This window comes from Candoia aspera, chromosome 2 (genome assembly GCF_035149785.1).
Source record: "Candoia aspera isolate rCanAsp1 chromosome 2, rCanAsp1.hap2, whole genome shotgun sequence".
NCBI classification, from domain to species: domain Eukaryota; kingdom Metazoa; phylum Chordata; class Lepidosauria; order Squamata; family Boidae; genus Candoia; species Candoia aspera.
Genome location: NC_086154.1, coordinates 257,213,899 through 257,228,240, shown reverse-complemented (window position 1 = coordinate 257,228,240; position 14,342 = coordinate 257,213,899). Strand labels below are relative to the sequence as shown.

Genomic DNA, 14,342 nt, shown 5'->3' with positions numbered 1-14,342 from the left:
CACAAGTAGCTAAGGGGCTTTTAAACTAAACCCTGGAACTGGGGAGCCCTCTGTGGGGAAAATGTTTTTGATGTCGAGTTGGACAGAAAAAGGCCCCGAAAAAATGAAAGGGGCAAGTGCACATAGAAGCTGCTGGAGTTGATGGAGTTCAAGAAATAAGGAATGTGAAGAAGAATTCTGAGAAATGTGTCACAAGTAACTTTAAGACCAACAATTAAAAAACGCGAATGATCTGAAAACCACATGTAAGAAACTGGCTAGAGAAGCAGTGGGGTTGATTGGATAACGACAGGCTATTATAAAGCAGGTCAAATAATGTGAATGAGTTATTTCTATCTGTTGTCCTGCCAGATGTAGACCAGATATGTGTTCCTGAATTGAGATATCCAGCACGGGAATCTGAAGAGCCTTGGCAAATGGTGCTGATGAAATTTAGGCCTAGCTGCAGGACTAGCAAAACACACATGTTCCTAAGATGGGCTTCTCCAAGGGAGGACTGAAAGTTTGTAATTTAATTTTTCAAAAAGGATGCAGGAAATTGTATGGGATATATTAGTGGAAGGTGTTCTTAAAGAGAGAATTATCAGATCTCTAAATGGAGGATTCTCTTGCTGAAGAACCAGTGTTGCACAAATGATCTGGCCTTTAAGAGTGACCAAAAACATGAGTGCAGAAGGTAAATGGTATTTATTATTTTTGTATAATAAAGACTTGATTTTGATAATGCAGACATGACTTTGAGAAAAGCCTCTCACCAAAGACTTCGGAGCAAGGTTAGTGGTTGAAAGGTGAAAGGTGAATGGATATTCTTACAATGGGTAGTAGCTTTATACTGAGCAAAGCTGTTCCTAAATGATCTGGAGTTACAGATGAGGTATTGACTATATCAGTTAACTTGGAGCTCCAGAAAGATCTCTCTGAACTGAGGAATTAAATATTAAAATATAAATACTGTTCAGGGTTAGCAGGTATGAAGTAATTCACATCTGGACAAAACAATCCCAACTTCTTACATAGTTGGCGTTCTTGGACTTTAGGATTATGGTAAGTAACCAGATGAAAATAGCAACCCAGATGCTTCGAAAAAAGAATATTCCATGCTGAGGACAATTGAGAAAGGAATGAAAAATCTAAAAATCACTATGATCCTGTCTTCACAAAAGTGTTACCACACCAAAAATGCCTTCCCCCCAAATCTATAGTGCAGCTTATCACACCTCAAAAAAGATAATTGTAACATGGAGAAAGTGAAGAAAGGGATACTGTAGAATTGGCGCAGCTTCCCGGCAGTAGAGGTTTATGATGCTTGTGGCTGAGAACAAGATCAGTACAGAATGGAGAAGGTGAATTAGGAGAATCTGCTCTCCTCAGAGCACTAAAGCGTGAGATTTTCCCTTGAAGTCAAAGGATGGGAGATTCGGAACATCCATTTTTATTTATCTTGCTAGCATTATATATATCCTGCCTTTCCTCCAAAAGGTCAAGGGAGATCCCTTTTCATTTTATCCCCACAAAAAATAAAATCCTGGCTTCTCCCAAGTTCATGCTACAAGCCAGTATGTACATCACCACCAGTTTAAATCTATGAACCTGACAAATCCCCAATCTTCACATGCTGCAAAGTTAGATTTTGCTTCCCAAAACAAGTTTCAAACAATCCTGTGGTCTGAGCGTAGTCAGTCCTTCCTAACTAAGAAAAAACCTGACAGGTCGGTGTTTGGTTTTTGTCAACCTGTGTCCAAGTAGCTCGACAGATCTTTGCTCTTTCCCTAGGCCACCAGTCTATTTGCTTTGGTTACTATCTCCGTCTTGTAGATCGGTGTTTCTCAACCATGGCAACTTTAAGCTGTGTGGACTTCAACTCCCAGAATTCCTCAGCCTTGCCATGGTTGAGAAGCACCAATCTAGATCTTCAGATTTTCGGCTAAGTACTATAACCTTTGGCTAGTGTAACAGAATGGACTTTTTCTTCCACCAAAACGTCATCTAGGTTTTATGTCATTCCTTTAAAGGCACAATTGCCTTTTTTCCAATACAGTTTATAGCTGTGAGGGCTCAGGATATTCCTTTAAATTGTCACAGACAGGAACTCCTTTTTCTAGGGATTATTCCAATCTCCGAATCAGATTTCAAGGTGACTTGGGACCTTTGAAACATGGAAAATCCTCCAATTTGCCATTCATTTGTCCTCTCTCATTTCTCCTGAAGTCAGGCTGTGCCCCGTACAAGCGCAAGAGCCAAGACTGTTTGCAGCAACAGAGATTCTGGGGAAGTCTAAGGCGCACCACAACAGAATGCTGCAATTGATGTACAAATGATGCTGTTGCAGCAACATTGCATAACAATTCTTAATTTTTAGTTCAGTCTAGCACACCAAAGGAGAGGCAACAATCTATATCAGGAACTGAACTAGCAGTAATTGCTATAAATGTTGGTTATCATCTCCTCAGGCTTCTGAGATGCGTGTACTTTCAGTTTTTAGTTACTGTTAGCTTATTTTAGCTAGTTTATAACAAGCAAAAAGCAGTGAGTGGGCAGGACAGAAAATAAAAAGGAGCAGAGAGAGAAAAGCAAAAAAGCAATGAATCACAGCGGATAAGTCTCACAAGGAGGTCTCCTTCAGACTTGTGATGGGAATGGTCCTTTCAAGCTTTTATCGAATGCCCGGGGTCAGCAGTGAGATGGCAAGCTTGCCAGTGACAAACCCTAATTTAGTGTGGTTAAATCAAAAGAGGGGTAGCTGGGACTTCCCTTCTGATTTTCCAACTGGGAGGAGGAACCTAAATGTGACCCTGAATAAGTAAGGTTAAAGCTGTGCACCATTGTTGCCCTCTCCCGAATCATGTGTTCGCCAATGAGTTTGGAGCTTGACATCCTGGATTTGTGACAGACAGCTTGAAGAACGTACCCACCCAATGAAAAAAGAGCAGCGCTCCGATTGTAGATCAGTAGGTAAGGAATCGGCGATAAACAGTTAATCTTGCCATGTTGTTACAGGTAGTCCTTGCTTAATGACCACAATAGGGACCAGAATTTTGGTTGCTAAGCAAGTGGTCATCAAGCAAAGCCGACCTGATTTTACGACCTTTTTGTGACAGTTGTTAAGTGAATCACCACGGGCATTAAGCAAACCATGTGGTTGTTAAGCGAATCACATAGTTCTCCATTGATTTTGTTTGCCAGAAGCCGGCCAGGAAGGTGAAAAATGGCAATCACGTGACCATGGGACACTGTGACAGTCAGAAATGCAAGCTGATTGCCCAGCGCCCAAATTGTGATCACTTGACCGCAGGGATGCTGCGACGGTCATAAGTGTGAGAACTGGTCATAAGACTTCTTTTCAACACTGCTGTAAGTCTGAACCATCACTAAACGAATGGTTGTTAAGTCAGGACTATCTGTATAGAAATCATTGGTACAGCTATATTATCACTCTTCAATGTTCTAGAGCAGCCTTTCCCAACAGGCTGCTTTGTGATGTGTGGACTTCAGCTCCCAGAATTCTCCAATCAATATGGCCATTGCTGAGAATTCTGGGAATTGAAGTCCATACATCTCAAAGTTGGCCAGGTTGGGAAACACTGCTCTAGATGTATGTTTGAGGCTCCATGGTGGCTGAGATTATGCCTAATAGCCCTGAGATGTCCTCACTTTTCAGTAGACAGTCCAAGAAAAAAAATTACTGCTCCACTTTGAGCTGGCTGGATGACCTTGGGCCAGTCCCCCTCTCTCAGCCCAAGAGCCAATCAGGCGTGGTATGAGAGTTCTAGTCCCGTCTTGGGCATGAAAGCCAGCTGGGTGACCTTGGGCCAGTCCCCCTCTCTCAGCCCAAGAGCCAATCAGGCTTAGTAGGAGAGTTCTAGTCCCGCCTTAGGCCTAAAAGCCGGCTGGGTGACCTGGGGCCAGTCCCTCTCTCAGCCCAAGAGCCAATCAGGCGTGGTATGAGAGTTCTAGTCCCACCTTAGGCCTGAAAGCTGGCTGGGTGACCTTGGGCCAGTCACTCTCTCAGCCCATCTCACCTCACAGGGTTGTTGTTGTGGGGAAAATAGGAGGAAGGAGTATTGGGTATGTTTGCCGCCTTAAGCTATTTATAAAAAATAATTAAGGTGGGATAAAAGAGAGAGAGAGAGAGATTACACAAACCAGGATAATAGGAAATTGTCTCTTTTCCCAGACTTCAGTTCTGGGCTTTAAAAGTTTAAGCCAAGAGCTTCTGGATTTGGATTGCTAAATCTAGTTGACCACTAGATGGCAGGAAAGACTGCTGGGTGTTTTGTTTTTTTTTAACCTCCTTTCCTGCCATCTAGTGATTATTTGGATTTTGCAGCCTGGATTTGGTGGTGCTATTTAAACCACGTGGATGGATCTGAAAGGTGCTACTGGACCAGTTTTGGTCGTAATTGAACCAGGTTCCCTCAAGGCCAAACTATCAGTCTTCCGAACTAGGTGCTCTCCAATTCGTTGGGACTAAACTCTACAAATACACATTTTGGAAGTTGGGAACTGTGCAATATAAATGATATCTGCTACTTATTAAAAACTAAAGAGCAGCCATGGAGAGAGACCATGTTTGGGAGTTTGGGTTGGGAAGAGTCTTGTCATGTGACAATTGTGGATTTTTTTTTTCCATCTCCTTTTTGATTAAGGAGCAACCAAGTTCCTTTGTGACACAATCTTCCAGCCTCAGTCAGCTTGGTACTGGCCTTTGGCTTTGTGAGAAAAGCAGGCTGATGCAATTCCACATAAGTAGATTCACGTAGAGAACACTGTGGGAAAGATTGGATTCTTCTTGAAATGTTGATCGGTGGATCAGTCTGTCAACTTTGATTCTACTCAGTTTCTTCCCCATCCTAGCCATCCCCCATCTCATGATTGTTTTGTGCCATTTTCCTTAGTGTTTTCCAAAAAACCATGAAAATTGCACAAAAATATTCATTTTTATGCATGTTTTTCTTTGTATGCATTTTTCCTAATATGCAGGCCTTTTGCATGTAGTAAAATACACTTTGAGGACTTTTACCTAGTATATGCAGTTTAGCTGTAAATGACTTCACAACATTCGCACAAAATATGCACACATTTTATGCATTTTTGTATGAATATATATATATATATTCAGAAAAATATATATGCAGAAAAATATATTTTATATATTAAAAATATACCTTTCCTATGTGCAGGTTTTTTGCACGTATTGAAATACACATTTTCTGTGGATTGTCCCCTAATGCATGCACTATTTTAAAAAGTTACAAGTTGCATTCCACAATTGGGAAAAGTACAGATAATGGTGTGTAGTTGCACTCCAGTTCTTTCTTGATCCAACACTCTTCAGATATCTTGGAGCTGCACATTAAGAGGTCACTAGCCATCTAGAGATACCAGCTGGAAAAATAGAGCATGGGGGTTTGGAAAAATGCAGATTGGATAAAGGCTGTTGGGTTTATTTGTCTATGTCAGTGTTTCTCAACCTCTGCAAATTTAAGCCGTGTGGACTTCAACTCCCAGATTTCCCCCAGCCAGCACAATACATGCATGCTGGCTGGGGGAATTCTGGGAGTTGAAGTCTGCACGGCTTAAAGTTGCGGAGGTTGGAAAACACTGGTCTTTGTGATGTTGTGCAAAGAATAAGAAAAGACTTCACCCAATGAGCATCTGGTTTAGAAACCAAGGAGAGGAAAAGAGCAGAAGAGAGAATGGAAACCGAAGCAATTCCAGGAAGGTGCAGGCTTAATTCCTGAAGGGGGACCAATGTTTGTGGAAAAGGATGGACTGAAAGAAGGAAGATCAGCACTGAAGAGCTTTAAATATCAGGGCAGATTCATTGCTCTGTGATTTTAGGGCCCTGAACTGTTGCACAGCAAATATTGTTGGGGATGAACGAATTTTTGAGTATATCTCTTTTCCTTTTCTTGGTGGAAACAGAATTCTCAGGGACCAAACTTCATTACTACGTTTTGGCAGTGGCCCCTGAGCCCCACCCTTCAACGCATCTGGCTAGCGGAAGGCTGGAGGGCTCCGCGGAAAATGGCCCCTGGCATCAGAGCCAGCTGACAAACCACTGCCTGCTTTTCTCCCACCTTCTCGTCCATATTTAAAACATCCAGCACTGGTATCACTTGTTCAATATGAGTTCATTAGGTGGCGCCAAAGTTGGTGAAAGGTTTTGCAACATCCACAGAACTGAAACGTTGCTGTGTACGGACAAGTTTTTCCTTTCTAAAAAAATGACTGTGCCTCAAAGATGATTCTTTAAAAGGCCTTGATGCAGGTGGACAAGAGTTGTCGTAGGAGATGAACTGCAGCACACGGGTAGATCATGCAGAAGACACAAGGTTCAGACCAGGATGGGGCAGTGGTGAAGGTGCTGGACTGGCATTAGGGACGGAAGGAAGGCTCTAGTCCAGCCTTAGGTACAGAAGCTCCCTGGATGGCTATCTATGCCACGTCGAATGAAAGGCAAGATATAATCTAATAAATCTAGTAGCAGGAAGGACTCGCCTAAAACTCTGGTAACCTTGAACTTTAAAAAAAAAAAAAAAATCTGTTTAATCATGTCCCATTCTTGGAGACTGCCTGGACAAGTCCCTGCAGCTTTCTTGGTAAGTTTTTTTTCAGAAATGGTTTGCCCTTGCCTCCTTCCTAGGGCTGAGAGAGAGTGGCTGGCCCAAGGTCAACCAGCTGGCTTTGTGCCCAAGGCAGGACTAAAATTCATGGCCTCCTGGTTTCTAGCCTGATGCCTGAACCACCACACCAAACTTAGCCACATAAGCTCCCTGGATGGCTATCTAGACCACCTTGAGCTCTTGAATGAAAGGCAAGATATCGATCTAATCTAGCAGCAGGAAGGATCCACCTAAAGCTCTGGCAACCTTGAACCATATGCTGAGCTATGTAGCCTTGTCTTGCATTGGTTAGCTTTATTTATGTTCCATGTGCCACCTTCTGTGATGTACTGAGAGATTTCTTTTCTTGACCCACCAGACAAGCAGCTTTTGCAGGTTTTGGAGGAACATCAAAACTTGCAAAGCCTCTTTGACCAAATGTGAGGCTGAGAGCCTCCTGAAGCATCAGAAAGAAAAGAAAGTGCAACAACAGTTACATTTGTGTCACCTGTCAGGGAGCATTAAAGTTCCCTTCCATGCTTGGTTGCTTGCTGATGTTTATCCTTGAAACTTCTGCTACATGTTTTCCTCCAGATGGTCTTCTACTTGTGATTGTTTTCCTTTTAAGGAACAGGCGCTAATGTGTCTCTGCACAGATCCCATATGCATTTGGTCTAGGCATGCCACCGCTGAAGCACAAAAACCCAGCCACTAGATGGAGGCAGAGATATGGAAATCTCTCTTTCATGCCCTCCTGGTGGTCTGCCATATATTTGATGCCCAGTATGGATCTCGTACAGGACACCCTGGAGAAGATGCTGATGCTAGGGAGAGTGGAAGGCAAAAGGAAGAGGGGCCGACCGAGGGCAAGGTGGATGGATGATATTCTAGAGGTGACGGACTCGTCCCTGGGGGAGCTGGGGGTGTTGACGACCAACAGGAAGCTCAGGCGTGGGCTGCTCCATGAAGTCACGAAGAGTCGGAAGCGACTAAACAAATAAACAACAATGGATCTTGTACAAACTAAAGAAAAAGAACTATCTTAACAGCATACGGCCACTATCTCTGAGTTGGTGGGATGTGGGTTTCCAAGGTAGTCTCCAGATCAGAGGTCCTGCCTTGCATAGAACAATGTGGGCATTCTTGGATAAAGCTGGGATTTGACTGTGCTTGTGGCAGACTGGCCAAAATGTGCCGCATTTTAAAATTTTATTTAATTAATTAATTTGTATCCCGCCTTTATTATTTTTATAAATAACTCAAGGCGACGAATATATCTATTAGTCCTTCCTCCTCCTATTTTTCCCACAATAACAACCCTGCGAGGTGACCTGGGCTGAGAGAGAGGGACCGGCCCGAGGTCACCCAGCCGGCTTTCATGCCTAAGGCGGGACTAGAACTCTCAGTCTCCTGGATTCTATCCCAGCACCTTAACCGCTAGCTGCGTGGCATAGATGCAACTAATTCTAGAAACCTAATCCACATCTTCCCTATCTTACCAAAAAGTGTTGTGTGAAAGTCTCAGGTGACCCAAATTATGATGGATGGTAGAAGGAAATAGCAGTGGGCCCATCTGATGATGGCCATGACACACTGAAGGTTGTGACTTGGAATGTAAGAGTAAATACTTATAACAACACATGAAATAACATCTGAAATGAAAGCAATATAGGTACAGGTAGTCCTCGTTTAACAACCACAATTGGGACCAGAATTTCGGTTGCTAAGCAAAGTGGTCATTAAGCAAATCTGACCCAATTTTACGACCTATTTTGCAGCAGTCATTAAGTGGACCATGTGGTCGTTAAGCAAATCACATGGTTCCCCATTGATTTTGCTTGCCAGAAGCTGGCTTGGAAGGTCGAAAATGGTGATCACATTACCATGGGATGCTGCCACAGTCATAAATATGAACCAGTTGCCAAGTGCCCAAATTGTGATCACATGACCGGGGAAATGCTGCAATGGTCGTAAGCGTGAGGATCAGTTGCAAGTCGGTTTCTTCAGCACTGTCGTAAGTCTGAACTGTTGCTAAACAAATGGTTGTTAAGTGAGGACTACCTGTATGATGTGTATCAAACTAGGAGGAAGGAGAAGGATGCAACAAATCTGAATGATGGTGATCTGATATTGTGGAGTGGATGAATATATGCAGGGAAGTGAAGGTGTGCATTTAATTTTGGATGAAAGAGCTGAAATGAATGAATTGGTTCATCAAAATTGTTTGGGGTGTTTATGAAAGCAGGAATCCATAGGTTAATAACTGGTGCATTTACATCCAGCTAATGTTAATAATGAAACAGCCAGAGATGAGTTTGGAGAAAAATTGTGCAATATTCTCAGTGAATGTGGTCTGGGGGGTGGGGAATATTCTTTAGGCGACATGAATGGATGCTTGGAAAAATGGCAAGAGAGTACAGAAATAGAATTTTGGGCCATTTAGCAACTCAATAATAAATGAGAATGGTGACTTTTGGGGAAGCATCTGCTTAGAAAAAGATACAATATGTTCGTTCCGAAAAGAAGATGTAAGCATAAATCTATTCATACACACACATGGCAAAGGGATGAGCGTACATCTGACAGTATGATAGAGGTAATTGTCTATGACAAAAGATTGAGAGGAGAATACAGGCATGGTGAGATGGCCTGCGTGTGAGACAGTCCATTTTTACTAGTGTCAAAAGTGAATTTTGGGGAGAAATCAGCATGGAAGAAAAGAGTGAGAATAGAATGACTTCAGGAAGTAAAATATGAGTAGGCTGACCGTATTTCCTTGAGACAAAAATGGGACATTGGGATGGCAAAACAGGGAAGGGCTGGGCAATGCGCTGGATCAGCAGGCAGGAACTTCTCCGGTTTTCTCGGGCTGGGAATCTTCGGATTCCTTCGTTTGCGAGAGGCAAGGCTGGGCTGTAGAGTCTAGTGAACGGTTGTCCCTGACAAGCCATTCCTCCTCTGGCTATGCTTTTGCATTCTTTTCTTCCCACCATTTCAAGGCAGGAGCCAATCGGCTCACCCTTTCATCACCGCCTATCGGCTGACCCTGTTTTTTTCTTTTTAGGTTTCCCGCCCGGTTGAGCTCTGCGGCTTTTCTCCCGCCGTTTCTGCCGAGCTCCCCCTCCTTCCACTCAGTCAGAGTGCATTCTGACGAGTTCGCAGGAACTTTCACATTTTTAAGTAAGGTTTTTAAGAAAACGGGACAAAATGGACATTTATGTTAAAACAACGGGACAGTCTGGAAATGTGAAAAAAAATGGGACTGTCCCATTCAGAACGGGACGTATGGTCAGCCTAAATATAAGCCTTCTATAAAAAATACTAGAAGTTGGTTGAATCTCCCCAACAGAATGAATAGAAAGTGGGTATAAGAAAAGATGATGCAGAAGTGGTCCAGAACTGAGTGAAATAAATTTTGTTAGAAAGGGCCACAGAAGTATGTGAAGTTGTATTAATGAGAAAATGGTGGTGGAAGGAGCAGCTGATGAGGAAAATGATTGCAGGAAAAAAGGGGGAAGAGAAGGAAAAGATAATGTATAATACAGTGTTTCTCAACCATGGGAGCTTTAAGATGTGTGGACTTCCACTGGCTGAGGAATTCTGGGAGTTGAAGTCCACACATCTTAAAGTTCCCATGGTCGAGAAACACTGGTTTAGAGAGTGTTGGGGACAGATAATTCCTGGAGAAAGTCTCTCAGTAACTAGAAAGAGTCTCAAACATTGACTTGAAGACTTGAAAAAAAATGTGACTTAACGTGTGTGAAGACTGCAAATGTTACTCTTCCTGTAGATTAAGGGGAAAATAGCAGAAATGCACGACTACAGGGGATTAATTTGTTAACTGTGCCTGGGAAGGTGTTTGGCAGATTTCTCACTGAAAGGGTAAAAGAGGTGAAAAATCAGCAAAATTCAGGAAATACAGAGTGACTTTATGCCAGGCAAGGGAGAATGGAGATCAGGTGTTGGCTTTTCAGCAGGTCAGTTCAAAAATGTATGAACATGAGAAAGAAAGTTGACTGTAGATCTGTTAATTTAGAGCAAGTGTACTATAAGGTGAGTAGACTTCAGTTATGGAAGGCTTTGCACAAATATAATGAGCTAGTTCCTAGAGAGGATAAGAATGTAATGAAAGTGAATACAGTAAGAATATGATGAAAATAAAACACGTGAAAACAATTGGAAGAGTTAGTGAATAGTTAGTGAATAGTCCCAATACTGGGCAGAGAATACATCACCAATGTGGAATGGTCACTTCTTTTTTTAATATATGGGAAAAAGCATAAGGCATGCTTGTGATGACGTTAGGGCTGTGTTAACTGTGAATGTGAATGTACGTGAACTTCTGTATGCAGATGGTGCTTTGCTTTTGACTAAGAAAGCAAATGCTTTTCAGTGAGTAATAGATGATGCCATGATGTGTCTTTACCTACAAAGATCAGAATCATGCAAGACATGGTATTCCCCGTCACACTCCATGGAAGCAAAAGTTTGACTTTGAAGAAGCAGGATAGGAAGAGGATTGATGCCTTTGAACTTTGATGTTGGGGAAGATTCCTGGGATGGTGTGTAAAATCTATAGACGGACCTGGATGTGCCTTTGTGTATTTGTTTATGCTGTGTGTGTGTGCCTGTGTGCATGTCTATCACTCCCTCCCTCTGTCCCACTTTGATCTCCCAAAGAAAGCAAATTCTTGCACCTTCTGCTCCTCTGTGGGTTTTCCATGGCAGCAGCTGCTGATCATTTTTTGCACTTCCATAGCATCCCTGCAGCTTGGTTTATCACTACAAGCCTGACTCAAGGTGCTGTGTTTGTGGAGGCTTCTCCCGCCCCCATCTTTTCATCCACTCCACCTCTGCTCCTCAACTGACTCAGCTTGGACCCCTTGCTGAGACAGAACTACATGGGAATTGGCAAGAGAAGGCATGACTTTGCTTCCTACTCCCCTGGAAGATTAAACTATTTATCTCCAGAAGGTTTCTCATCATTTTATTTCACATGCAAAATGACAACAAAAGAATGAACAACTCATCTACAGATCAAAAGTATATATGTTGCTGTCAGGTTATAAACCTCAAAAAAACCAAGATTATGGCAACCAGCTTGATTGATAACTGGCAAATAGAGGGAGAAAATGAAGCAGTGAAAGACTTTGTATTTCTAGGTGCAAAGATTATTGCAGATGCTGACTGCAGTCAGGAAATCAGAAGACGCTTAATCCTTGGGAGAAGAGCAATGGCAAATCTCAATAAAATAGTCAAGAGCAGAGACATCACACTGACAACAAAGGTCCGCATAGTTAAAGCAATGGTGTTCCCCATAGTAACATATGGCTACAAGAGCTGGACCATAAGGAAGGCTGAGAGAAGGAAGATCGATGCTTTTGAACTGTGGTGTTGGAGGAAAATTCTGAGAGTGCCTTGGACTGCAAGAAGATCAAACCGGTCCATCCTCCAGGAAATAAAGCCAGACTGCTCACTGGAGGGAATGATATTAAAGACAAAACTGAAATACTTTGGCCACATAATGAGAAGACAGGACACCCTGGAGAAGATGCTGATGGTAGGGAGAGTGGAAGGCAAAAGGAAGAGGGGCTGACCAAGGGCAAGACGGATGGATGACATTCTAGAGGTGATGGACTCGTCCCTGGGGGAGCTGGGGGTGTTGACGACCGACAGGAAGCTCTGGCGTGGGCTGGTCCATGAAGTCACGAAGAGTCGGAAGCGACTGAACAAATAAACAACAACAACAGGTTATGAAACTGAATTGTTATTTATTTGATAATAGGAAACAAATGGAAAACATATCAATGAATATCGGCATTCCAGATTTCTAAATGATCTTCCACTCTGGGCAGCAAATTCCTCAGATGTTTGTCTAACTGGTAGAGAATCACTGTTCTTCCATCCTTGTGGTATCAATTTCTTTGCAATCATAAAAGTGAGCAATATCCATTTCTATTAGTCCTTATTTACAAACTGCTGTTGTAAAAGTCAAAAGAACATGAGCTGCTATAAAAGCCAGTGATTCTTTGAGAACAAAATTAGTGGCCCAAAAGAAAGCCATCAGCCCACATCATAAGAGCTTTGGCAGACTGAATCAGAACATCACATTGCTCTGATACGAACCAGTGTTGTATTTTGAACACGTCTCCAACAGACAGCTGAATCCTTTAGTTTCTTCCTAAGGAAGAAACATATAGGAGTCCAATAGAGAGAAATAGTATTCTTTTCTTGAACTCCTAAAATAATAGAATGTCACGGTTGGAAGGGACTTTGGTGAACATCTAGTCCATCCCCTCCCCAGAGCAGAAATCCTCTACTGTAGCATCCTTTGTTTAAACACTTCCAGCAAAGAACACCCCCCCACCCCCCCACCACACACACACACCTCCCAGGGCAGTCTGCTCCATGGTTGAACTGTTCATCGACTATGAAATTTAACTCAATATCTAATCACAGTCTACTTACTGCAATTTAAGCCCATTATTTCTTGCCCTCTTGTGGAACAACTCAGAACAATTCTGCCCTGGCTCCTGCATGACAGCCCTTCAGACACTTAGACAGCATGACTTCCTGCAGTCTTCTCTTCTTGAGGCTAAACACATCCAGCACCTCCAGCCATTCCTCACAAGCTTGTCCTTCCTTATTATCTTGGTTGCTCACCTCTGGACATGCTCCAGTTTATCAATGCCTAAAATGCAAAGCCTGGAACTGGATCGATATCCTAGTGCCTAACCAAGGAAGAACAGAGAGGAAAAATAATTTCTCCCGATCTAGATAACTACCCTTCTGATAATGCAGCCTAGGGTTGCATTGCTCTTTTTGCAGCTGTGTCACGCTGTTGGATTATGGTCCACGTGTGATCCGCCAAGACATGCAGATCCTTTGCACAGGAACTGTTGCCTATTCTCCTGCCTTCTCGTGATTTTTCCTATCCAAATATAGGATTTTGCATTTGCCCTTGATGGAATTAATCTAGCTGGGTTTTGCCCATTATTCCAGCTTCTCAAGGTCCTGCTGAATTTTAATACCGTGTTTATTTTCTCACCAATCTTTGTGTCATCTCCAGATCTGCGGATCATTTTTAGCCCCTTCTCCAGGGGTAATCAGTAGACCCTTTGTGCAAAACCTATTCTGAAAAAAGTTTGCACAACTGAAATTTTGAATCTGTAGAAACGTGGCATACAGATACGGAAGTGATCTTCCACTCACATGGGTCAGAAGAAGAAGAAAACTTTGTCCACAATGTTCTGGTTCCAGATCAGTGAGTCTTGCACCATTCTATTTATTCAAAACGATTGCAAGGATCAAACTGAAGTTAGTATCCCATCATGTTAATGTAGTCAGTCAGTGTTTCTCAACCTCAGCAACTTTAAGCTGTGTGAACTTCAACCCCCAGAATTCCCCAGCCAGCCCTGCTGGTCCCCCTGCTGCCTGGGGAATTCTGGGAGTTGAAGTCCACACAGCTTAAAGTTGCTGAGGTTAAAGTTGCTACTACACTGCAGTAGAATGTAACTACAGCCTCACACCCTCCAATTTAGAAGAATTATTAACATGGCAATTGCAAGAAAGTCTATGAAAACAACTTCCCAGTAGCCAAAACATGCCAATCATTAACCTGAGAAATGAGATAATGGTATACATTTAAACATTAAAACCGCCTTCTCTAACAAACATCTGAAACTTCCTGAGTGACAAACAGGAGTGAAAACCTAGCAACTTTAGTTGCAGCATCAC

General features: G+C 42.6%; 1 protein-coding gene across 1 annotated transcript in view; it reads left to right on the top strand.

Moving 5' to 3' along the window:
• Positions 1-4,122, top strand: part of ARK2N (arkadia (RNF111) N-terminal like PKA signaling regulator 2N) — a 67,422-nt gene extending 63,300 nt beyond the window's left edge. The window contains exon 8 of the transcript XR_010067370.1: positions 4,107-4,122. The gene's annotated coding sequence lies outside the window, so the exon portion shown is untranslated. The remainder of the gene's footprint in view (positions 1-4,106) is intronic.
• Positions 4,123-14,342: the final 10,220 nt, after the last annotated feature.